Here is a 26,046-nt window from a genome sequence, read left to right on the forward strand (position 1 = left end):
ACTTATAGGGAAAGGATTTTCCATATGAGATTTCATTTTCAATTTAAAATCAAAGATAATATTTCACACTTCAACGATAATTCGCATATATTGGGATTTGATATTATCTTCTTGGTATTTAAATGATACCATGCTTAACTTCCAAGCTATTTCCCTTCGCCCAATCTTATCTTATCTAGTTCTTGTTTATATAGATTTTATATATGATGAGAGGCACAAAAAACTATTTAAGTTTAAATTCCTAGTTGGGTCAATTAAATTCTTCTTATTAAATTAAAATACTAGAATGATTTAATCTAAACTTCTTTAGAAAACCAATTTATGAACAAGTGTTAAGTACTATAAAGATTCTAAGAGGCTATTAAAACTATTATCTTTATTATTAGGCATTCTAAACATTCATATATTTTCATGTGTATAAAAAGTATGAGTATATAGATTAGTGGAGTGTCTATGATAAGGCATATCTAAGTTTCGATAGATAAAAATGAATAAGTTTAGACTTTAATAAAGTTTTAATTAAATATATATGATTTGAGAGAGAAAATATAAAAAATACAAAATATGAGGAAAGGGTGTGGATTATTTTTAGTGAGATTGATTGTTGTGAAAGTTATAAAATATAATAAAAAATATTTATATATTTAATTATATGATTTTTTTATCAATTTCTTAAATTATACATTATATTTCATATAACTTTTTATTTGAACATAAATTTTATATAAAATTTGATCTTATTTTTCAAATTTATCATCAAAACATCTTTACATTATTTCTTTTTATATGCTTAAAAGAAAAGATTGTGTTTCTCCCTTTCGTTTCCCATTTCTTATATTGACATTCTTTCTTCATTATAAAGATTGTAATTTACTTTAAAAAATGGTTATATCAGAGATTTCTATCATTCAATAAAGCGATAAAATATATTAACATGTTTCTCTCTTCTTAAAACTTAATACTATGTGTATTTTATAGTGACTAATGAATTAAACTGAAATTATAAATAATTTCAAAGAAATAAAATAATTCATTATAAATTAAAATTCAAGTTGGTTGTTAAATAAATAAATAAATAAATAAATAAATAAATAAATAAATAAATAAATAAATAAATAATTGATTTAGATGTAAACGAGTTGGGGTAAAATATTAAACAAATTCAAATAGGTTGAATTCACATAGGACAAAGCTTGGAAAGAAACAATGTCATCAAATAAACATGGGGTAAGCCCCAGAAACTATATCTACCCTAGGCAACTAAAGCAGTACCTACAAGAGGAAGGGATCCTATCATACCCCCAACATTTTTTTGTGAACAATACATAATTTAAATTATATATAATGAAAATGGCTTAATCATAAAAAAAATAGGTTAAATAATAAAAAAGGAAAAAAAAATTAAAGAAATGGGAAATCTATAAATTGCATACCATTGCAATATTAAGAGTTAATTAAATGATTATTTAAGATTCCTTACAAAGATGACATGTCTAAGAGTCCATAAAATGATTGAATCCTAGTTCACCTATGTAAATGCTAACTTGATATTCATGAGTATAGACCTAAACATAATACTTGAATTTGAACTTTAAGTCTTAGTAAAGGCTATTACCTTTAGAGATTTATTAAATTATAATAACAATGTAGGAGGATCCTAGGTGTAAGAGTAATCTTGCATCACCAAAATATATTATTTCTTTTTCAAGAAGGTCTAAAAATGATAGGGTTACTATTTATAGTAAGTTTTCATTTGGTCATACTTGAGCCTAAAATGACCTAAATGAATAGAATGGAAAACTACCATGATTGACAAAAGAACCATGTTTTTGAAATAAAAAGTGACCAAAAACAAGGGGGTCAGCCCTTACAACCAAAAAGCTGGTAACTAGCAGAGACCAATAGAGGACATTAATGAAATAAATTAAAGTTTCACTTAACCATAGTAATACTTATGCATGTTACATAATAGCATAATACTATGAACAAAACCATCTAAACTATAATAGAAGTTTATTATGTCTATCATACTATGCAAGTTCATCATAAAAACTATTGGCATAACCAGGCCAACCCAAGTCTAAGCAACAGATGGATACTAGAAAACCTAGAAATATAAATTTAATATAAAAAAAATTGGATCCGAAGATCCCCTTAAACTAAAAAACTTAATTCTCAATTTTCTCCTTTCCCTTCATAGCCAGCAGAATCTAAGCCCAGTCATCAGCAAGGAATTTAAAGAGGAGCTCATGATCCTCCATATCCATTCCAACATCTTCCTTCTCCTGTGCCAGCAGTTGGAGGGTGGTGGTAGCAGCATGGGTGACCTTTAGGGAAAATTTAGGGAAGGGGAAGAACCCTTCTTCTAAGATTTTAACCCTCTTTTCCAATTTGGCATACACCTCCGATTGCTCCTCAGTCTCTTCCTTCTTATTCGTTTCCACCTTTTTAGCTTCCCCTTTAGCATTCTACCCCTGGTTATCATCTTGCAAAACCCTTGGGTTAGTAAAAACCTTAAATTTTTCCTTGGCTGGGGAGGAAATAGTGATGGGGGAAGTGTCCACTTTGTTGCTATCCTCACAGAAGGTAATGGGCTAAAGGGTGAATCTGGTGGAAACATGGGTAGTCTCTGTGGTAGCAACATTGCCAGCTAACACCTGAGTATCATCAGCATACAACTGGGCATCATCAACAGAATTGTCCACCAAGTTAACACTTTTTTCTACCTTCTCCTTTCCTTCTTCTCTTTTGGAATCCTCCTCCCCTTCTTCTTCATTATTTTCTGCGCTCTCTTCTTCAACCTCCTCAACCTTGACTTTGTTGGATTTTTATTTGTACCTTGCCTAGGATTGGGCAATTCTCCTAGATCTTCTCCTTGCCTTTCCCTCGGCCTCCTCCTCCGAGTCCTCATCTTCCACCTCCACAGGTTTTTCCATTTTAATCTTTTTACTACCCTTTTGTTCCCCAGTCATATTAGGTTTTTTCTTTTTCTTATTTGGCAAGGGGAGGGTCACGGGGTATGAATTTTTGGTTCCAGTACTGGTGCTCGGGGGTGAATTCTGACGATGGCACTGGTTGTCAACCACCACCACCCTAGGGGGGAAAAGGGCAAGATGGAATTGGTATAGAAAAAATTGGACTATTTCTCAATTTATGCATGTCATCCTTGTGTAGGGGCCATGCTAATCTTCTCTATATCGTTCCAATTTTATTGGATGTCTCGGAAGAGACAAAAGAACTATGTTAGTAACAAGTATTGTTTGCAATATATTAATGTTTAAGAGTTTGAAAATGCTATAAAATGCTCAACTTGAAATTTTTACCTTTAAATGATCAAAGAAGGCCTCAATGATTTATAATCATATGATATTAGAGAAAAATTTAGTGTATATCTTTTCAAAATATTCAATTAAAAATAATTGGGGTTCCACTGGTCTTCCAATGTAAGAGTTATATCCTTTGGATGTTGTATTACTTTAAGGAAAAAATTGGAAATATTCAAAGTACTCTAGAGGATGTCATAACCCATTCTAGGTATGTTCCAAGGCAAGAGAATAAAGGAGAGAAAAATGGTCCACCATTAATATGTTTAGTGGTGAAATGGGGAACTAATGAATTTAACAATATAATTTATGTGAGAAAGACTCATTAACTATCCAGTTCCACACTAACACTCATAATACAAGAGGAAGAGGAGCTTCCAAACATAACTCTCAATATTAGTTAAGTTAAATTAGCAAAACCCAAAGGGATGCCAATGTTAAACCCAAATTACATCAACAAAGTATGTAAGAAAGTTATCTTTCATGCAATGTAAATTTGATTAAGGACATGTAAATGTAAATGTGAAATTGAGCTAATTGATTAAATGAGAAGTGTAAGATAGACCTAGGCGATAAGTTTATGCAATCAACCCAATTGAGATATGAAAATAGGTCTAGACTAAAATCTGAAATTAATGATGATGTACTCACCTCAAAATGTGCAAGGGATTATGTATTTTCGCTCCAAAAATTATGGATCTAAACCTATAACATATCTTTTGATTACAAATACATGATCACAAAATAAAACCTAAGAAATGTTATTTTTCTTAGGCCTCCAGGAAGATGTCAACATGTTCCTCGTAAATAGTAGTAAATTCTAGCCAACTTCTTTAGAAATGTTTTGCGAGTAGTTTCCAAATTTGTGCTCACAACTCAGTTATCCTACTCCTACACAATAAAACTTAGTTTTTGTTTTTGTTTGATGAGGGCTTTCCTTGGTCAAGCCCAAGATCAAGGAATTAACCTTAAAATTTAAATATAAAGCATGGATGGAAAGAAAGACAAATAAAATTATTCACCTTGCTTGTAGAAACCCTTGTCAGTAAGGATTTGCAATGCTTGTATATTGTAGATGTTGAAATTGCAATGAAGGATGTAGGAAATCTCTACAAATGTAATGGGTCTACCAAAACAACATCATGGAGCTACTAATGTAAATGTGAATCAATAAGAAGATGATATGATGAATGCTTCAATGTAGATATTATCCCTTGGTGGCCAACAAAACACTAGATCGTGAAGAGATAACTCTCTCAAAGGATCCTTGAATCTTGAATTATTTGAATTCTCGATGAATGCTTGAAATACCTTATAAAATATGTTATCTTGAAAGTCCTTTCTTGTGTGATTAATCCTTGTGATTGATGGACATAAATATCAAATCCCTAAGCTTTTGTATATACTAGTTTTTAGGTAAAAAAACAAAGTAACCTGATGGGGTCACCCGATTTTCTAATTTACAATCCCAAGAAAAAAATTGTTTGACATTTAAAATCACCAGGGAAAAAAGCTGAATTGGGTTGGCTTAGTTTGGAATAGGTTGACCTGGGTCAACCTATTCTAGGGTTGGCCCAAAAGGAGCTCACCCTAGGTCTTAGATATTGTATTGATGAAAATGGAAGATGTGAGATAGAATATGATAAAGCTTGATGATTGAGTACAAATCCATCCATGGTCCATAAAGTTTCTAAAGGATGAGAGCTAAAAGTTCTTGAATGATGGGTGATTCCATTTTAAGATGGCACATTTATCCCCCACTTTAGCAGGAGTAAGAGTTTCCTCTAACTCATAATAAAATAGATCGAAAGAAAAAGATGATCTTATCATGACTAAGGAGACACATTAACCATCTAACCTCCAATAGACCAAGTCTTCATCATATATAGAATCAAAACAAGAGATATGTCACTGACAAGAAAAAGTGTAGCCAATTTGCCCAAAAAGGTTTATGTTCCTTACTATGAACTGCATGAAAAAGAAAGGTTTGCAACAACAAAAGATGACATTGAATGGTGTAGTAAGTGTATGTAGCATGCTAGTCAACCATCAAAGATGAATTTAATATTCTTGCAAGTGTGTGTGGCATGCCATTCAATCCATCAAAAAGATTCATCCTGAAGGAAACTACATGTCCTAAAAGAAGAATAAAAAAATGACCTAGGCATAAGGATGTTTGTGTCCTTAAGGGATAGAAACCAAGATCAAACTTCCCAGATTGTCAATAGTCCAAAGAAGGATAACCAACAATCAAACCTCCTAGACCATTAGTAATCCAAAGAGGGATCAAAATCATGGATATATCCTCCCATATTGTTAACAATCTATAGAAATGTTCTAGCAAGTGTGTGTGGCATTCTATTCAATCCATCAAAAAGATTCTTGAAATCTATTGAATATTCTAGCAAGTGTGGGTGGCATGCCAGTCAATCCATCAAAAAGATTCATCCCAAAGAAAAATACATGTTCCAAAAGAAGAATTAAAAAAATGACCTAGGCATAAGGATGTGTGTGTTCTTAAGGGATCATAAACAAGATCAACCATCCTAGACTGTCAATAGTCCTAAGAAGGATCAAACAACAACCAAGCCTCCTAGATTGTTAGTAATTTTAAAGAGGGATAAAAAGCATGGATTGATCCTCCCATATTGTTAACAATCTATAGAAATCCAAAAGAGAAACAAATATCAAGTGCCCCATGAACTATCAATATTTTAATAGAGGAAATCAAATTGTCAATGTGTGTGTGTGTGTGTGTGTGCGCGCGCGCACGTGCGTGCGCACAAGTGAGCATGGTGTATGCCCACACATTAAAGTGATTGTAGATTCTTTAATAGAAGAAAATACTTTAATTAAATTATACATGAATGCACTAGAGATGCTTCCATTGTGAAGTGTCCCTAAGAGAGAACAGTTCAAGGGAAATAAACACATGAAAAAAGATAGCACAAAAGGGATCGACTAACGTTAGGGTCAATATCATACGATAATATGTAATAATATATCAAGTATTCACCATGCCATAATTCCCCAAGGGAAGTATAACTACAAAAAAATGGAGGAAATACACATAAGAGATATAAAGAAGAGTCTTTTTGAGTTGGAAATGCAAAGACCAAAAAGAATTGGTGCTACCATGTTGCAAGCATCCAAGAAAACTACACAAGGGAACATGTACAAACAATAACATATATACAACATAATATGTAGAAACATATAGAAGAAGAGAGACACAAATAGAAGAATATGTATGACATGTTCGATTACTTTATCATCTTACGCCAATGAAGCAACAAGAAATATCTAAAGTAATCTAGGAAAAAATATAACAAAGATCACAACATAGGGGAAAAAATAACACATACACACAAATACTACCATGCTAGAGAAGTCCACTTCAAGCATATTTTCTACCTTACTAGAAAGGGTCACAAGAATATTGGTAGAACCTTGAGTACGATAAAGAAAACCATTACAAGTTTGAATCCAAACATAAGATGTGTCATAGGTATCCTTATGAAACCATTTATTAAAAGGATGCTCTTCAGTAATATACATTCACAAATGAAGAGGGATCAATCAAAAAATTGCGATAAATGATATGATAAATCCTAGAAATGATATAAAGAGGACCATTAGGCACTTTGAACATATTAGAATGATCCAAGGTGATCAGAAGAAAAATCTTAGGTTCTGGCAAAGGTAAAACTGAAGGTTCAAGTTGAGACTCAACACAATTAACCACATGATTAGCTTCTTCTACCTTATCATTGTAACTAATATTAGTAGCAAGAGAAGAAGGTTGATTAATGAAATTAGTTGAATGTGAAGGAAAAGGGTTGGTATAAATTTGCAAATTTAGATTAGGAGGTGCTATAAATTTATTCATACTATTAACCTTAGTGTTAATAGATATAGCATTGCAATCAATAAGATCTTGAATAACATTCTTCAAAGCATAAGACTTTTGAGTATCATGACTAGATTGTTGATGCTATTGAAAAAAAAATTCCAATCAAATGACTTAGGTATTGGTTTGCTAGTGTCAATAGAATGAATAGGAGGAAGTTTAAGACTATTAGCATTAATCAAATTTATCATCACTGTAGATTAAGGTTATGATAAAGTAGTGTATTTACGATTAGGATGATACATGGAGGAAAAATTAGTCATGCCTTTAGATGTAGTAGCCATTAGATTATCAATTGTTTTCCTTGATTTTTATATTTTTATGTAGGCATTAGTCAAAGAACTTATTTTGATGAATGACAATATCACTCTTAACAATAGTAACATGAGTCATTTGAGTGGTGCTCTCAAGTTGGTTCACTTACAATTGATAATGGTGAAGTACTGTAGAGATGTGAAAAGAAAGTTTACTCACTAAGGAGAATCTTATCTCCAATGTCTTTTTGAAAATTATAAATAAAAATGAATTGAGTATCATGATCAGGCATAGGAAAAGATATTTGAGCATACAAACATTTGAATCTGCCAATAAAGTCATTAACTTATTCTTTAGCATTTTTATTACAATGCATCAAATCAGTCAAATATATTTGAGGTTCAATATTATTTTGAAAATGTTGAATGAAAGCATTGGAAAGTGTTTAGAAGGAATCAATAGAATAAGGGAGTAAAGAGAAATACCACTAAAAATATTTATCCCTAAGAGTTCTCGTGAACAACTTAGCCATGATCCTATAGTCGTGACCAAAATCACTACATATGATTTGGAGAATCCTAACATGAATCACAAGATCGCCCTTACTATTATAAGTCTCATGAAGGGGTATCTCAACATGTTGTGGGATAACAATACAAGGGATGTCTAAGGAAAGAGGATTAGAAATGTCAAATATAGGGATGTTGTACTTAGATTGAGTGAATTGAAAACACTTATTGTTGTTAAGAGGTGTCAGTTTCAACCAAGATATTAATGGTATAATTAGAAGATCCAATAGTACTTCTAGACATATTGGATGTTTTAGAAAAGTTTTTGTAAGAAGTAGAAGGAATATGTAAAGATGTTGGTGGAGGATTGGAAGGAATGAGAAGACAATTGAAATATTTGAAAGGAATGACATTATATGAAGGTAATGAATAGGTTAAGGAGGTAGGAGGAATACTCATATGAAGTTAAGGGTTAGAAGGGCCAATACTTGATGATTAGAAACTTGTGTAGAAGTCCTCATGAGAGGTGAAACATAAGTTAGAATGCTAGGAATAAAGGTGGAAATATGAATGGAAGTTTCAACAATTTTGGAAGGAGGAGTGTATCCTAACTCTTGAGAACATTTTCTAAAAGGCTTGACATGAGTATGTAATGTCCCCACTAATAGGATTAGTTTGGGACAAGTAATACATGCAAAATAAATGTTAGACCTTTGATAATAAATTTAACTACACTATTCTACCATTTATCTTCATCCCCAACCTTAAGGGCATCTCTAGATCAAGTTTCCTAACCCTTAGTTATTCCACTGTCTTACCTAAAGCACAACCCTTAAGATTCTTCTTGGAAGAGACATCCTCTATCCAAGACCAATCACATATGCATATGTTTACGGTAAGAGTAAAAGGCTTAACTTTAATTATTTTATTAAAGTTGTCTTTGATCCTCTCTTAAGATTTCACCTTTATGATTTATCACTTTAGGAAATCCACGATAGGATTGCATTGTCCCCTTATCTCTTCAAGACCGGATGACAAGGATTACCTTATCACCTTAATATCCTTAGAGATTGCATGATCTCCTTTATATAAAGATCATCTCTCTTGTATTTTATATATTAAGAACTCATTTCTCATTCATGAGAACACTTCTCATTTTCACTGACATGAATATATTATTTATGTTTTGAGAGCAATATTTTCTTCTTTGCTTCATCTTCCTAGTAACAAGTATTTTCTTGCAGGTTATGTCCATGATTTGTGCTATTGTCTTTTTATCAACTTCTACATTGACTTCATCATAATATTCTGGCACATGGAGATTGTCTATTAATCCTAGTCATGGTGGTTAGATGGAGACCCTAATGCCTCACATACCCCATGATAGAGATTCCCTTAATCTGGATGGTGTTACTCCAATGGACTGACACATTATTATCCATTTCTCATCTAGGCATTCATATAGGGTTACTCATCCTTCACACTGGCATGATAGCCATTCATACAAAGATCTCACTCCATGCATTAACACTATAAGAATTCCTTAAAAAGTTGCATTTCTACACTACAAAAAATCTCTCTTCCTACACAAGAATTAATCCTTTATATTTAATAATATCAATTTATTAAATATCATTATTGAATTAAAAATAGTTATTATAGATTTCCATATATACTTTTATACCTAACCCACACACATAAACACATCAAAAATATTAAAACTTGAATAACATATTCCTATATTCATAAATAAATTGAATAAATAAATATAAACTTATATGTTTTTATATACATGATTGTACCCATGAATAATGTTAAAAAGAAATATTAAAATTCACCATTTACCTCACATAGTGTTGACTCCTATAATTCTGGGGCTTCCTTAGAAATGTATAGTATTTAATTTTATTCGAATGCCTATGATCTACTCTCTTCTATTTCTGACAATTTTTTTCTATCTTCTTATTTTTTTGCTTTTTTGTATCTTCCCTCCCACATAATACAACCCAAGCATATTAGATACCATTCAAAAGGGTGCGAGGTATATTTCCTACCCCTTTAATTAATATTACCACTACTCCTTGTTTTGTAAAAATGATTGTTAGTCCCTGCCTATATATAGGCAGAGAACTAATATTTTCAGTAGGCCCCTACCTATTAATTTTTCAATCAAAATTATTAAGTTTCTAAAGTTTGAAAGCTGTTTTATTTTTAAATTTATTTCTTATCATCAATATCTTTTTTCTGATTGGCTAGTTGTAATTTTGGTGGAGGTTTCATTATTTTTCAAATTCAAAAATTACAAAAATATATATGTTTCTAGAAATTTCCAAAGGTTTTATATATTTTTCCAAAAGTCTCTACATATAAAATGAGCTTGGCCAAGCACAGTCATGCACCTGTCACGATTGACACACGCTCGTTCCAAATTGCAGTGCTCTGCCATTATCGTGATTCATTTCATTGTGTAGAGGACATGTGTTCTCATCACCCCTTCCACTACCATGAGATGACTGCTGTCATGTGAAAGTATGAAGGTACAGTCGTCTGTAAAAGGAGATTTGAACGTAGCTAGTGTCACAACAATTCATTTAACTAAACCATACAACAACACTTGAAGGCTGGAGTGAGTACTTATACGAAAAAAAATAAATTTCAGTTTAATTTACAATAGGTAGATGAGCGAGTAGTGGGGCCGTTTAACCAACTAATAATTCCTAGGCATGCTATGTTCATTGGTCCCTAACATCTCCAATTGGAAGATCGATGAAGAATACCAATTTCATAATGTTTTGATTGAGGAATTAATCTATTTTTGAATAAGTTGTTTGTAATTATAATAATATTTTAAAATATGATAATAATATTATTTTTATAATAAATATTGAAATAGGTCACAATGATTATATTTGATTATTATTTTATAAATGTTATATAATTATAATTATTTTTTACATGTTTTGAGAATTTTTTTTTTAAACTAGTATCATTAGTTAGGAGACTTATTTATTATTAATGAAAAAATTTAGATTTTTCTTAACTTCTAATTTATTAGATTATCATGGAATTTATATTTTTATTATAGACAATAGTATGACAGAACATATTTTAGCATCATCATGTATCTAGTTATAAGATAATGACTATTGAAAATTAGATTTAGGTGCCAAAATTAATTGATAGTTACATTGGCTATTCTTAAAATTTAATGGCCAAACATTTTTCTAAAATTAAAAATAGGAAGTTCATAACTAAATTTATATATATGTTTAAAAAATTACAAATACATCATTCACACATTTCCACACTAGATAACAAATCTAGAATCAAACTCAATGACCCATATTTCTTGAGAGGTGGTTCAACACATGAATCTATCTCTCATGATAATAAATGGAACACACCCATTGGATCTAGGTGATGCTCACAGAGGTCAAACATGGGGACTTCTTGGGAGGTCACCCATCCCAATACTACTCTAGCTTGAACATGCTTAACTACAACATTTCCTCCATGGTTAAACCCACTTTTCTTGCAACTCTCTAATCCCTTCCCTTCCAAAAGGCATGGACTCCAGCTCGCCAAGAGCTCTTTTTGTTATTGTAATTGCCATCACTTTCTCCTAAAACTAAATTAGATTCCACCAATCATAGTTCATTATTTTTCTCTAATTCACATATTTCTAAACTTTTTATATTTGTTGATATAATTTATATATTATAAAAATTATTTATCTAAAACGTGATTGGTTAAACTATTGGGTCTTATAGGACCCCTTTTTGCGGAGGCTATTTCCTTATTACACTTATTTTGCCACAACTTTCAGAATAAACTTTACAAAACAAAACAAAACATAAATGTAATGAATTAAGATGATTATTATTTTTTCTATAGATATTTTATGTTGTTCTACTTATTTCCTATCAAATATTTTCATTTTATTGATTTAGTTTGGCTCACACTTCTTATATATCTTTTATTACTACTTTGATTTTGTAGTTTTCATATTAATTTTAATTAAAAATATTGATATTAAAACAAATATTTTTTATATGGTCATATAAAAACTTTGTCTAAAAAATAATAGGAAAGTTTAGAAAATCATATTAGATATAGAGCTTGAGTAATATAGTTTTAAATTTAATTTTTTAATTAGATGAAAATAATAAATATAAGAATGGAGAAGTAAATTTTAGTTTCTTTAACAATTTAAACTGTGAGTGATAGATAGTTGAAAAGATAGAGAAATAGATATTATTTATTTTAATTATTGGTATAATATCATTGATTATTATTTGTATTGATGTATATTTTTACATAATAAGTTGTAACTAAGATTAATTATTAATAAGTTTTGACATGTATAAGTAATCTATAAAATTTGATGGTAATTGTTTCATTCAAATACTTATGAATTTTATTTTTGTATAATTAAATATATTATGATTTACATATTTGATAACTTTTGTTCTAAGTATTATTGATATTAAATTCTTTAAATTGTAATTAATGTAATATAAAATTAAAATTTCTTTAAGAATATTCTAATTATTTCTAATCTTAAATAAAAAAGCTAAAATTATATTCTAAACAAGAGCTTTTAAGAGGAAGAGTCCCTACCTATGGTGGTAAGAAGAATAGGAGATCAACTTATAATAAGTAAACTTTTAATCAGTTAAAATGATTCAAATTTATTTATTGATATATATTAAATGTTAGTCATTTAAATGATTATATTTTAAAAAATAATAATTTGATTATAAACTTATATTTGTTAAAGTCATATTATAACAAATAATAAGTAGAATTTAAATTTTAGAAAAAATCTAATTACATCTTTCTATTTTTTATAATCAAATAAACATGATAAACTCAAATCAATTGAAAAAATATTGCTAAAATAAAAAAAATAAAAAAATACAATCATAAGCATATTTTTCAAAAATCATATGAAAATGAGATTCATAGTTGTATAATGCATTTCTTCTTGGTTTTTTTTCTCTTCAATTGAATGCTGAATGCAATTTATAATAGCCCTCTTCTATGGCCAATGAATATTCCAGAAACTTAATGGAATTTGTTCTTTAGGGCATGGCACTGTACCTTATCTTTGGTGATGCTTCATATGCTGCCTTTGGTGTACCTTGCTGCTAATGCCTTGCTCCTGCAATTTGTAATATCATTAAAAGTAAATATCCAAAAGTGTCATATATTTTATTAGTTTTAAAAGTAAATATCATTAAAACTAAATTGTTGAGAACCTAAGAATTATTAATAAAAAAATTACATTCCATTATACATGTTTGGCCTCTAGCTATTTCATTTTCAATGCTAATTAATTTAACGAATTCTAAATAATTTGATATAGCTAAATAAAAAAATATAATATTTTATTTGTAAATTAGTGTAATGAAGTTTAATAAATATCAAATGTATTTGACAAAATAAGTGCATTCGGATGTTTGTTTATTATTAGTAGTTGTATATGACCTTGCTCTCTTATGCAAAGCAGTTCTAATTATTATTCTCTTTTGAATACAATGAACAAAGTTGTGGAGGCTTCATACAACTAATGAAGTTTCAATTCTATTAGTATTATTAAATTTGTTCGCTCTAAGGATAATTGTATCATTAATCATGTACATGATTTTTGGCATTCCACTACCACAGCAATCAAAACACGAGGCACGATCATGCCAAGTGGAAAACTTAGAGCCGTCGATAAGATCCATACCCCACTACCTCCCATCACAGGAATAAATGAAGGTATTAAATGGGCATCCAAAGTTAAATACGTCATTAAATTTGGAAGACAAACTGATAAAACTAATCAAACCTGTTTTGCATAGCCCAAGAATAAATTTCACCTTTGCCGCTTCCGGGTGTTTGTACTAAACTTCTCCTGCAAGCTGAGTTGAGCATAATGTCTATTTATCTTTTCAATTTGTTTGCTGCTCTTCAGTATTGAGCCAAAGCAGAGGAGTTTTAGCCAAGTGGCCAAGGTTCGAGTCGCAGCAGGGGATTTGGAGTCTTACACAAGTGATCAGGGTTCGAATCACAGCAAGGGATTTGAAGTTCGTGAAGAACAATGAAGAAACGACGGTCCTGGGATTCTGAGGACCTCTTTTCTTTCTACATATTGCTTTTTATTTTGGCAAATATTTTGAAACATTAGTTTAGATTTTTATTTGTTATGTTTAGATTGGTCAAAAAAACATTTTAGTATATTGCCACATATTCCTACTATATGTTTAAAGCTATTGATTGTTTAACATTTCAAAAAATGCCTTTATCTTAATCTTATTGACTCCATAGAATCAATTATGGCATGAAAATATGATTTAACATATACAATTTCAATATCAAGTGTAAAAGATTTTTAACAATTTAAACTTGTGCATCTCATTAAAAAATGTCTGAGTTGTAATGTCAATTTCTCAACATTCGATTTTAAGGTTGTTGGAGATCTTATTGTGAATAAAATCTTCAAGACCTATAATCAATATTAATACAATAAAAAATTATTGAACTCTTACACTAGAAGCTAGAAGTTCTAAAATCTATTATAATTTAAACAATCAAATCTACATAAATAATAAATTATGATTTTATGAATTATATATATATATATATATATATAAACTTATTATCACTACTCTTAAAAAGATTAAAAAAAACAATTATAACCATTACAAATATATTATTCAAAGTTTCTACTTATTTTCATAATATAAATGAAAACAACTAAATATTTATTAAATTCTTGAATTAAAAATTTCTTAAAAAAATATTATTTTTTATTTTAATTGATAAATTATATTAATATAAACAATAAATTATAATTAATATTATTTAGAAATGTAAGCTAGAAAATCAAAATCTTCCAAATAAGATTATATATAAAGATTTAATAATTTTTTTGGAAAACTTATCATTTTTCTTTTTTTGATTGGTAATATTTGTTTGTATTGATAGTGATAAATAGAGAACATTATGACAATATGGCTTTGAGCCTTACATTTTAAGCTACCCTTGCCCTTACATATACCACATTATGGCAATATGGCTTCAAGCCTTACATTTTAAGCTACCCTTGCCCTTACATATACCATTAGATAAACAAAACAAAAAATAGAGTATTAACACTCTGATAGTACTAACACCCACCCATACATAATCCAATCTTTGTAACAAAAAGAAGCACCGCCACCTCTGTTTTTAGCTACTCCTAGAACCATTTTGCCGCTCCCTCATGAGTTAAGGTTGGGGTTGTGCTATCATCCTCCATCGATAATCCCTGACCCATCCAACGATGCTTTCCACTACTTTTTCCCTCCTCTGAAAGTAGAGAGGCATCAACCCACATTCCCTCTATTGTGGATGCCCCCTCATTCAGTTGAGGTTTCTTCACAATCCGATGGCAAAGTTTTTTTCCAGGGGCCAAAGTGCTCTTCCTCGGCATGGCCTTCATAAAACCTCGCCTCTCCTCCTTTGCCACCCAAATATTCTCAGCCAGGTATTCCATGATTGTTTCCCATCCTTGTTTGGCTTTGGGGATATGAATGCCTTGTAGGTTTGAAGAAAACCACACCACCAACGGTTGAATGGAGGAGTCCCCATTGCCAATTAGCTGCTAGGGTTTAGTACCCATTTCAATTCCCACACCTAGAACAACTCGCTCAATAATTTCATCCAATCCCAGAAGCCATTGCTTGTTGACGCTTGCAGCCACAACCCATCGAACCTCATCTTTTGATCCCCCCACTATCAAAGCAAGCACCAAACAAAATGATGCCACATCCAAATTTGACCTCCTCTTCCAAAAATCATCTAGATACTTTGGCCTGAATAACTATTGAACGCCTTTCAGAAAACTTGGGTCATTGATAACAAAAATGTGTTTTAGGCACCACGTAGATATCTGGCATTCATAGGTCTGTATTTGCAAATCTGAACCAAGTGCAAAATTTGCCTCCATTTCTATCTCAGAGAAAAACAATGACCTTTCCCTACCTTTTGCCTAAATTTAACATCCTCAGAACTCTCTAGAACAAGATACCAAAGCAAACCAAACACTCCTTTGACACGTATGAGGGATACATTGGTATCATGGAAATCTCTACTTATCCTAGGATGGTTAATGTCCTCGTGAGTTGAAATCATAATGCCATTCCTTTCAGACTTCAAATTGAGGTACCATGAGTGGATTATTAAATCTAATGGCCATCAAATTTTATCTCTTTATTTACTCTCCAAGGTGACAGAAGTCCTCAAAAATTTCATATTGAGGACCCAATGTTGAATTGGCACCTAAATTGGCTAGCCGATCTGCCACTTTACTCACTTCCCTAAAGTAGTGTGAAACTTTAAAATCCTCCAAGTCTAGAAGCAACTCCTTGATTTGTCATATACTTTGGTCCAGATGCCATGCCTCCATCTTTCCTTTCTTAATGCCATTGATAATGATTTTTGAGTCTCCTTCCAAATATATACATTGACATCCAATTTTTACTCCTAACCCCAAAGCTTCGTTGGCAACAAAACATTTTGCAATATTATTTGTACCATTTGGAAATTGTTTGGCTATAAACACAATTATGGTCCCTTTATGATCTCTTGCCACAGATCCACACCCTAATACATCTGGGTTACCACTTGCTGCCCTGTCAAAATTAATTTTGATCCATCCCTCCTCTGGAGGTATCCATAACGCCTTCTCCCTTTTCGAGCTTGGATTAGCCCCAATACACCCATGAACGGGCGAAAACTTATCATTGTTGTAAAAAATATTTAAAAATAATAAACTAGAATGATTCCAATTTCAACTAAAATAAACTAATTCTATTTTCATAATAAAACTAAAAATAAATAAATAATTGCACTAAAAAATTTAATATTTAACAAAGTATTAACAAATATTAAAAAAGTTTTATTTTTACTTGAACTAAAACAAAAGTAATCGATTTATTATTTAAATTTAAATTTCTAATTACTATAAAGACTATAACGACAAATACATGCCATTATGTGGCCCTTGTTTATTGATATGTTTGCAAAATGATGATATTTAGTCTAACAATGGATTGATTCCACTTCTTGAACCGCCTCTTATGTGGCAACAGATAGTTGATTGACATTATTATCTTTCCTCCACTAATTTCTATTTCTATTGAATCATATAATAGGATTAAGCACAAAGATATCTAATCATACTTTAATGATGGCCTATAATTTCAATAGTATTGTATCTTTTTAGGAGGTTGATACTTATTCATTTAACTCAAATTTGGTCAAGATATAGATTGTATTCTTTAACATGTGTGATATATATAGATATTACCTCCTTAACACAATTCTAACTATTTGTAGTTATAAATCATATTATTTTTTGATTTATTATTATTCATTTATTTAGTTTTATATTATAATTTTATTATTATTTATCATTCAATATTATTTCTAAAAGGGAATATTACAAAGTATTAATAAGGTGCGTTGAAAATAGATTGACCTAAGTATAAGAATTTGTTTCAATCATTGTTTTGTCACTAATGTCAAACCTACTACCTATTGGTAAGACAACTGCTTAGTTGATTTGAGTATTGTCATTTGTTTGATTGTTGAAGAAGATTTGATCAAATATGATAACAAAAGTCCCTAGAGGAAAGGTTGAGTTATGGTATGAAAAAGAAGTACAAAGATTAGTTAAGACAATGATGTTATAGTGCATCAATTATCTACTTAAGGCTACAAAGCATGGATACACTGACTAAGTCTAGAAGAACAAGAAAGAAGAATTGAGTCTACCAAACTTGACTGAGTGGACAGTAGGTGTCGTGAAAATTTAGTGCAAGCCGAGCAGAAAATTAGTTTGAGATGAGAAAAGTGAAAGTTTAGTGTATGCCGAGTGATATAGTGTATGTTGAGTAAAGTTTAGTTGATGTCAAGCACTAATAAACTTTAGTGTCTACCAAGTTATCTAGTGGATGATGAGTGGAAGAATAGTATGGAAGCCGAGTGACATCATATTGATGCCAAGTGACAGTATTCATGTTAAATCATGGATTTGACAAATCTGAGCTGACTATTTTATTTTCTTGAATATTTGTGAATTGTGTAGAAGATAACTATGATGAGTTGGTGGCATAGAATTTATGGTAAACCATTTTGAGGAAAATTCAAAGAGGATTGAAGAAGAAGTTTCTAGAGGGACTCAAATGAAAAGATGGCTAGATTCATTGAATCCTACCTAATCCTACCTAACCCTAAAATGGATGATAGAGGATGAATGTCAAAAGATCTTAATTTTCTATTTATAGAGTTGGTTGGTCAGAAGCAAGGTTGGTCATGTTTGAGAACCTAAGTTAGACTAGAGGTCTAAGTTATTACTTCATTCAGTGACTGAACAAAAGAGACTGCTATTGGCAAGCAAATAAAGAAGGCCTAAGAGAATGAATGCTTGAAGGGTTAGCAAGCTATCAGAGATGAAGTGTGTGAAAGCCAAAAAAAATGGAGGACATAAATAGAGATCTATAATCTGCAAGTGAGTTGGTGTAATTTGTTATCAGATCAAGCCTTATTGTTACTTTCTAATCATTGTATTAGGGTATATTAAATCCTTTGGATTAAGGTTGACTTAACAGTCATTTGTAAATCCTTTAACTGGGTGACATTCCAAGTGAATGATCTAAAGTCCTCTAACAAGGCTCACTCCTAACAAGGTGATTGAAATCCTCTAACTAGGTCATATTTAACAGTGTGTATTGTAACCTTTAATAGGGTTGGTCTTTCATAGGGCATCACTTCAGAAGAGTGAGAATGAGTAGCATGTTACTGGTGGTTTTTTCAAATTAGGTTTCCACATAAAACCATTATGTCAAATGTGCTATTGAATTTGATTTGATAGTAACCTACAAAGTTTAAGTGATTTTATGATCTAATGAATGCATGCATGAATATGTTTTATAGATATGGGTTCACTAAGTTGTGAAAAGTTTTATTTGTACATCTAGACCTTGGATAACTGATTCACCACACTCTCAGTTATTCTAAAGAATTCCAACAAGATATACCATGCAAGATGGAGATGTTATTATCACAATGAGTAATGAATTTCTTAATAGCCTCAATAGTGTATCAAGATTTTGGTTCTCTTGCAGAAGACAAGTTTCCAACTTATAAAACTCATGAGAGAACTTATCAACTTTGGAAGGGATAACGCTTAAGGATTCACCTTCATCAAGGGAAGAGTGAGAAGAGTTATTTTCCATGATAGGATTGAGATATTGAGGAAAGATATTGGTATCAACATGGGCCCTAGAAAGAAAATAAGAATCATGATCAAAAGAGTACACGAGTCTACAACTATTGGATAATCAGGAGGGGGGGGTGAATTAGTTATCATAGGTCATTTAAAATTTTTTTGTATCTTTTAAAACTTATCAATATATAACTTGGTAAAACATTCAATTGACTAACAACAATTTACAACTTAATTCATATAAACACATGAAATAACATGTAACTCATCCAATCACACATTCACACTAGTATTTAACATAGAAACCCAAATTGGGTATAAAAGAACATTGGAATAATCACCCACAAAGAAATTCACTCTTTTGAAGTGTGCTCAGTTAAGAGTGAACCCTGTTAAAGGTTACAAGCACATTTGTTAAATGTGACCCTATAAGGGGATTTTCACCAAGGATCACCTAGATCTATTCACCCTATTCATGAGTGGCCTTACTAAAGGACTTAATACATTTGCAAGAATGAAACCTTACAAAGGATTTATAAATAGGATTGTTAGATCCACTTGGTTAAAAGTTTTTCTACTATAATGGTTAGAAAGTAACAGTGAAATGATCTATGAATATAGTGACTACCTTTTCCTATTCAGATCTCCTTTTTTTTCAATCATCTTCTTCACTCTCTTTTTTAATTTGTTGATCAACATACACACTTCACACCAACTCTTTCCTTCACTTGATTCACACTTTTTTCTGCTTGGTATGCCCTTTTATTCTTCACTAGACTTTCATCATCTATGAACAATCATTAGCCACTTTAACCTTCATCCTCATCCCTTATATAGACATTGTTTTTCTTCTTAAATGATGCCTTCTCTACTGCTTATCTCAAATGACACCTTCTCTAACACTATTACTAATGTCTCTCATGTCTTTGAACTCGACATGGGCTAATGAATAGAGAATATGAGCTGTATAAAAGTATATTTTCTTGGACATCATCATATCTCTACAATTTCATACATCCTCTTGCTTCCATACTTTGCTTCGCTTATTGAGATTTTTAGGAGATTCATCTACTCATATGTATTTTAAACTTATTCTCAATATCTTAAAATTGCTGAAAATTGCTGAGGGTTATCTCTACATTTAATCTCAATTATTTTCAAATGATATTTGGCTCTACTCTATCCTAACCATTTAACAAACATGTATTGTCTAGGAATATCTCTTTCTAGCATGCAAAAAAAGAGTCATGACTAGTATTCAAAGGCTAAAAAATAATGTTTGTATTCATGAGATTCTCGAGTGTTCTATGTGCTTCTATCCAACACTTTTCTCTTCTCTCTGTCATATTAATATTCATTGAGGCCTATTTGGTTCATATTTTTATATGTTTTGATGGTTAAGAATTGATAACTTTATGATTTTTTGATGAACTTATTCTGATTGCTTATAGTTATACTATTATATATGTGTTGACTTTGACATTTCTAAGATTGGATGAATATGCTATATATCATATGTCTACATAAAATGAAATGATGTATCTTTCTATCTTGCATTGGTTGGGTAGCTCTTCTTGTAGCCATGTGATAAGAGAAAAGTTAATATGAGAACAACTATTATGAATTTTATCTTGGATATGTATTGTCATTTTTGCATGTGCACGCTAATATTTTGTAGGAAAATGGTGAGTCAACAATGGAAGAAGTCAACATCAGAAGTAAAAGTGTTGATAAGAAAATGGTTGATAGTTTTGAGTTTACAATGATCCCATAACCTTTCAGTTATCCGATATTGTTATAGGTTGAGTGGTTATCAATAATTATGGAGTAGATCTAGAAGCCATGAACTCTTGAATTCATGTGCAAATGGAGCACAACCTATTCCTGTATTAAATGATGTTATGTGCCTTAAATTTTTTCATATCCTTGACATTGGAGAATCCTAGATTTCAGGAGTTCTATTTTATGGCAATGCTGTAAATAAGCCGAAGCTTAGATTCTTGAGTTTTTATCCATGGGAAACTCTTTTGTAATCCAATAGTAGTGATAAATACAATTATGTTGTTGCAATATGTACTTATGAGTTGCTCATGAATGAAATGATATTTGTAGTTTTTGTATCTATGAGTTTTTTATTCATTCTTCCATGGGGGCCCATACGGGATGTGAACTTAGTTCATAGCTAGGTAAGAATCAAGCTTTTGTTTCCATATAATAAAAGCATTTTAGAACTCTATTTCTCCTACAACCATATGGTAACATAACTATTGGTTGTTCTTGCAGCATAAGTAAATAGTTTAGTTTCATGCCTGTGTTGAAATAGTCAAATGGGAAGAATACTTCTGAGAGGGGGGGTGTTGGGTGAGTGGGTGAATAAGAAGTGTCACACTTTTAACTGAAAAATAAACTTCATGCATGTAAACATATCAAACAATCATAAAGTAAACACATGCATCACAACACATAACACCAAATTTGGTAACCCATAAACCCTCCAAAATGAGAAGGTAAAACTAGGGTGTGGATGATAATCACAAAATCACTGGAGCAATAATGTTTGACCACTTTTGATGGTCTGTCCTATGAAAGACCTACCCTATTAAAGGCTTTACACTGTATCAATAGTGACCTATTTAAAGGATTTACAAACACTTTACATGAAGTGTCACCCTATTAAAGGATTTTATCACCTCTTTAAAGGATCTACAACCTAGCTATTAAGCTAACCTATCAACATAGGATTTTCCTTCTAATAAAATTGCTAGAGAGTATTAGACTAATAAACCTAATAGCTTACAATCCTTGATTACTGAATAATATCTATTCGATGCCCTTGCTTTGTTCTGATCAACTGAATACTAAAATGCTGCTTTGTTCCTCTAAGTCTTTCACACTTCCCTTTGAATTTCACTATAGTTTTCCCATACACTGCTCTCTTCCACACATACAATGGGGTTTTTTCCTCCTTTTAAAGATTTTGAAGACTTAGGGTTAGGTATGGATCTACAATCCATATTAAATATTTTATTTCGCACTCATTCCTTGTAGTTTTCTTATTAGTTGCATGCTTTCTCCATTTTTCTTATTGGCTGCATGCTGATTGTATAGGAAATATAAAAGATTCATTCTTATCCTTAATATCCCTCGAGATCCTTCTATGTTAGCCCAAAAAAATGGTTTACATTTGAGTTTGTGAAGGCACAAACTCATATGCTAATTTTGTGTTACTCAACACATATTGGATTACTAGTGCTCAGCACATATATGATTCTAGTTTGCTCGACACCTATTACATTCGAGCTTGCTTGACATCAATTGTGACTCGACACCTACATATCACTCGACTCATATGGTTCACTCAGCACCTAAAGTAACTCGACACCTATATCATGCTTGACACCTGAAGTCACTCAACACCTATTGGAATTCTAGCTCAGTACATACTATGGCTCAACATATATAGTGTACTCGGCTTCTATGTGAAAATTGGTTAAGTGTATTGACACTCAATTGTCAAAACCATTTCGAGACCAACAATCTACCCCTTTGACATGAGTGTCAAAAACACTTAACTAAGCATTATACTTGGTCTTATGAGTACATTATCCAATTTTTTCAGCATATATACAAAATTTTGTAAAGAACAATATACCTCAAAATTATTATAACTCCCCCCGAGCTTATGTGCCATTTCTATTTCTGTAACCAAAATTCTTGTGCTAAATTTCTCTCATGCTAATGTATCTGATACTCTTTGCCTTTACCCTATTTCTATAACCTATGCTTTCTTGCTAACCTTTTTTGTCTATTTTCACTTGTTCTGCACTTGCAAAGATTTATTCATATCATTCATATCTCCCCCTTTTATATGTCTCCCCATTTTTTGACTATCATGGGATATGTATAATCTTTCCCTCTTTATTCTCCAAAATAATGAAAGAATGTAATGACTTAGTATTCTCCCTTTTTAAATAATTACTTAGTATTCTCCCCCTTTAGCTATTAATCTCAATTTCTATTCATATCTCCCCCTTTTTGACACTTATGTCAAAGGGTGCTAAGGGTTAAGACCATATTTTGCCAAAAATGTACTATTTACCTCCATAATCATCTTGAGAGCTGCATCCCAATTCTCCAAAGCAATTTCCAATGATTTATGCTAGATAGCAATCTCTGCAGCAATATGTACAAGCCCTTCCATAGTAGAAAGATTAGGATATTTCTTTAGCACATTCTTAGCATAGGCTTGTTCTATATGGAGTACTTCCAAATGTGGGGTAATCGAAGATTGGATCTGCATCAGTTTGGCCTTAATGTTGGCCTCTTCAGTTGTTAGTGCAACTAATTCTTTTTGTATGTGAAGCATTTGGAAAAAATGCTTCTCAATCTAAATTGGGTCTTTTGGTAGTTGCATGCCAGAAATCTTTAGATTTCGCTCCAGGCTCAATATTCTTTGGCTTGTCTCTTGTGTGAAATAGGAAAAATCACACAACTTTTTGTACAATGAGAATACATTCTTAAGTATAGTTTTTACCTTTTCAATATTTTTAGCCAATTCTACCTATGACAGTGCTATTTCATTGGCTATTTTCTCATTGAATTTCCCTTGAATTTCTTCTCAGACCATTCCATAAGTTTTACATTGGTTTCTTGGTCTTCATTTGTCACCTGTTCTACAATTTTTGACAATTGTTCCATTACTGGCTTGGTCTCATTAGGTGACTGCAAGCTAAAGGCATCCAAAAAGATGTCCTTGATCTCATATAATGCTTTCTTTTGTTTATACTCCTTCCTGAGTATCTCTTGTCTTTTTCTCCTATTCAAGGCTTCCTGCATCTCAGTAATTTGCTCAATGCTTATTGTCTTTGAGTCATAACTAGGTATGACTATCTCTTCATCTAGCTCAGGGTCTCCATAGTGAAGTACCCTTGTCACCTTTGTTGAGCTTGAGCCTAGTGCAAAAACTTGCAATGGCATTGCATCAGTGCTCAGCTTCTGAAGGACTTGTGTAGGAGTGCCTATAGTTGGCAGATTTACCAATGTCTGTATGGCAACCTGCTCCTCTTCTTTTGATGTGTCCTTTTCCTCATCTGATCTCCCGTAATCAATTAAAATTTTTTGGGGTATGCCTTGTGTTTGTCCTATTTTCTCTATTGTTGTTTCTTTATATGCTTCTACACTCAACTTTTGCTGCATGGTATCACCTATTCCAGATGTGTCAACTATTGCAAATGGTGGTGGAAGCATTAGGAGTTTACCACTAGTAGCTATAGAGATTGTAGAAGGTGGTTCTTGTGGATTCACCTTGTCTCTAATTGGTGATGCTATTTCTTTTTCAACTCATCCACACTCACCAATATTGGATTTGTGCATAATTGTGCTTGTAGAGTTGATTAGTGAAGGATCTTCTTGAGATCCTCTACAGTTAGTGGATTGATGTTCTGACAAGATTTGTCAAGAACATCTTTCACAGTTATAGTGTATGCAGATGTGGTGATGACATGAGGAGGGCTAGGGGGTGGCAATTGTGTGTCTTGCACACTCTTATCTGTTTGCTGCTCATCAGTTGTTTCCATTTCATCTTGTTTCTCTATTTCCTCCTCACCTTTTTCTTTCTCCTCTTCCTCTTTCTTCTCTTCTTCTCTCTTCTCTTCTTCTCCTTTCTCTATTTTATTTTCCTCCTTTTGTTTTTCTTCCTTCTCCTTCTCACTAGCCTTAGCCTTATTTGCTCTTGCATCTTCTCACCTTCTCCATCCTTGTCATCTATTAAGTTATATATTGACTTCCACAATCTTGTGGACTTATTGACTACTTCTTCAATTTTATTTTGTAAAATTCTAAAGGCTCTATACTTTGGTGCAAACTTTCCCCCATGTTTCTTGTTAGCCTTAGCAATTTGGTCTCTAGTCAATTCTGGAATCACTTGTGCCAAAGTGGATTCTCTTATTTCTTTTTCCATTTTCAAACAATAATGCCACTTATTTTCAATAATTTCATATAAATCCTTGGGCATAGTGTTATCTAATTCAAGAGGTGTGTTCTTCAATTTTGCCATCATGGCATATACTGCTTCTTCTATCTTATTTTGATCTTCTCTACTTAATTTATTGAAATTAATACTTTTCAAATCAGAGAAGTTTGCATTCTTAACATTTTCACAAATTTTATCAATATGTGACATGGGAGGATGACTTACCACTCTAAATTGGCTGATGTCCTCTAATTTTTTTTCTTTCCTTATCATTAGACTCTGGTTGTGCAACATATTTTCTTCTTGGTTTCTTTTGCATTGCACCAATCTACTCAGTAGCCTTCTTCTTCTCTTTCACTTTCCCCTTGGCCTTTTGAGTTGAGGCTCTTGTAGTGGCCCTTTTCACTGGTGTTGGCTTGTCTTGCATTGTCTTGGAAACCTTCTTGGCTTTGGGATAGGCTGTAGGCTGAGCTTTGGCCTTTCTTTTTTTAGACTTGGCTTGAGATGGTGCTTCCTTGGCTTCTTCTTCCTCGACACCTTCTTCCTGTTCTTCATTCTCACCTAAGCCTTGAGTTATTTCCAATGGGCCTTGCCCCTATTCATCTTCTTCACTCTCATCTTCTTCTTCTTCTTCCTCAACTGCCCCTTCAATGCCTTCTCCAAATTTATTCTTTAGTTTCCTCACTAGTTTATCTTTGTTCTTCAAGGTTGAAGTAGTTTTCAGTTCCATATCTACCTTGGAATGCACAACATCATATGTTCCAAAGTGAGGTGCCTCCTTATCAATTTCCTCTACAAGTAATGCTATGATTGCTGTT

The 26,046-nt window shown here is 31.8% G+C and overlaps 1 non-coding gene and 1 pseudogene across 1 annotated transcript; both read right to left on the reverse strand.

The window, feature by feature from the left end:
• Positions 1-3,128: 3,128 nt before the first annotated feature.
• Positions 3,129-3,231, reverse strand: LOC149528290 (U6 spliceosomal RNA). Its single transcript, XR_016359323.1, has one exon. It is a non-coding gene; the product is annotated as a U6 spliceosomal RNA (small nuclear RNA).
• Positions 3,232-15,630: 12,399 nt separating this feature from the next.
• Positions 15,631-26,046, reverse strand: part of LOC149528291 (magnesium transporter MRS2-4-like) — a 140,950-nt pseudogene continuing 130,534 nt past the window's right edge.

The sequence above is a fragment of the Cupressus sempervirens genome, chromosome 11, assembly GCF_028749045.1.
Source record: "Cupressus sempervirens isolate cs-2001-9-10 chromosome 11, ASM2874904v1, whole genome shotgun sequence".
Lineage (NCBI taxonomy): Eukaryota > Viridiplantae > Streptophyta > Pinopsida > Cupressales > Cupressaceae > Cupressus > Cupressus sempervirens.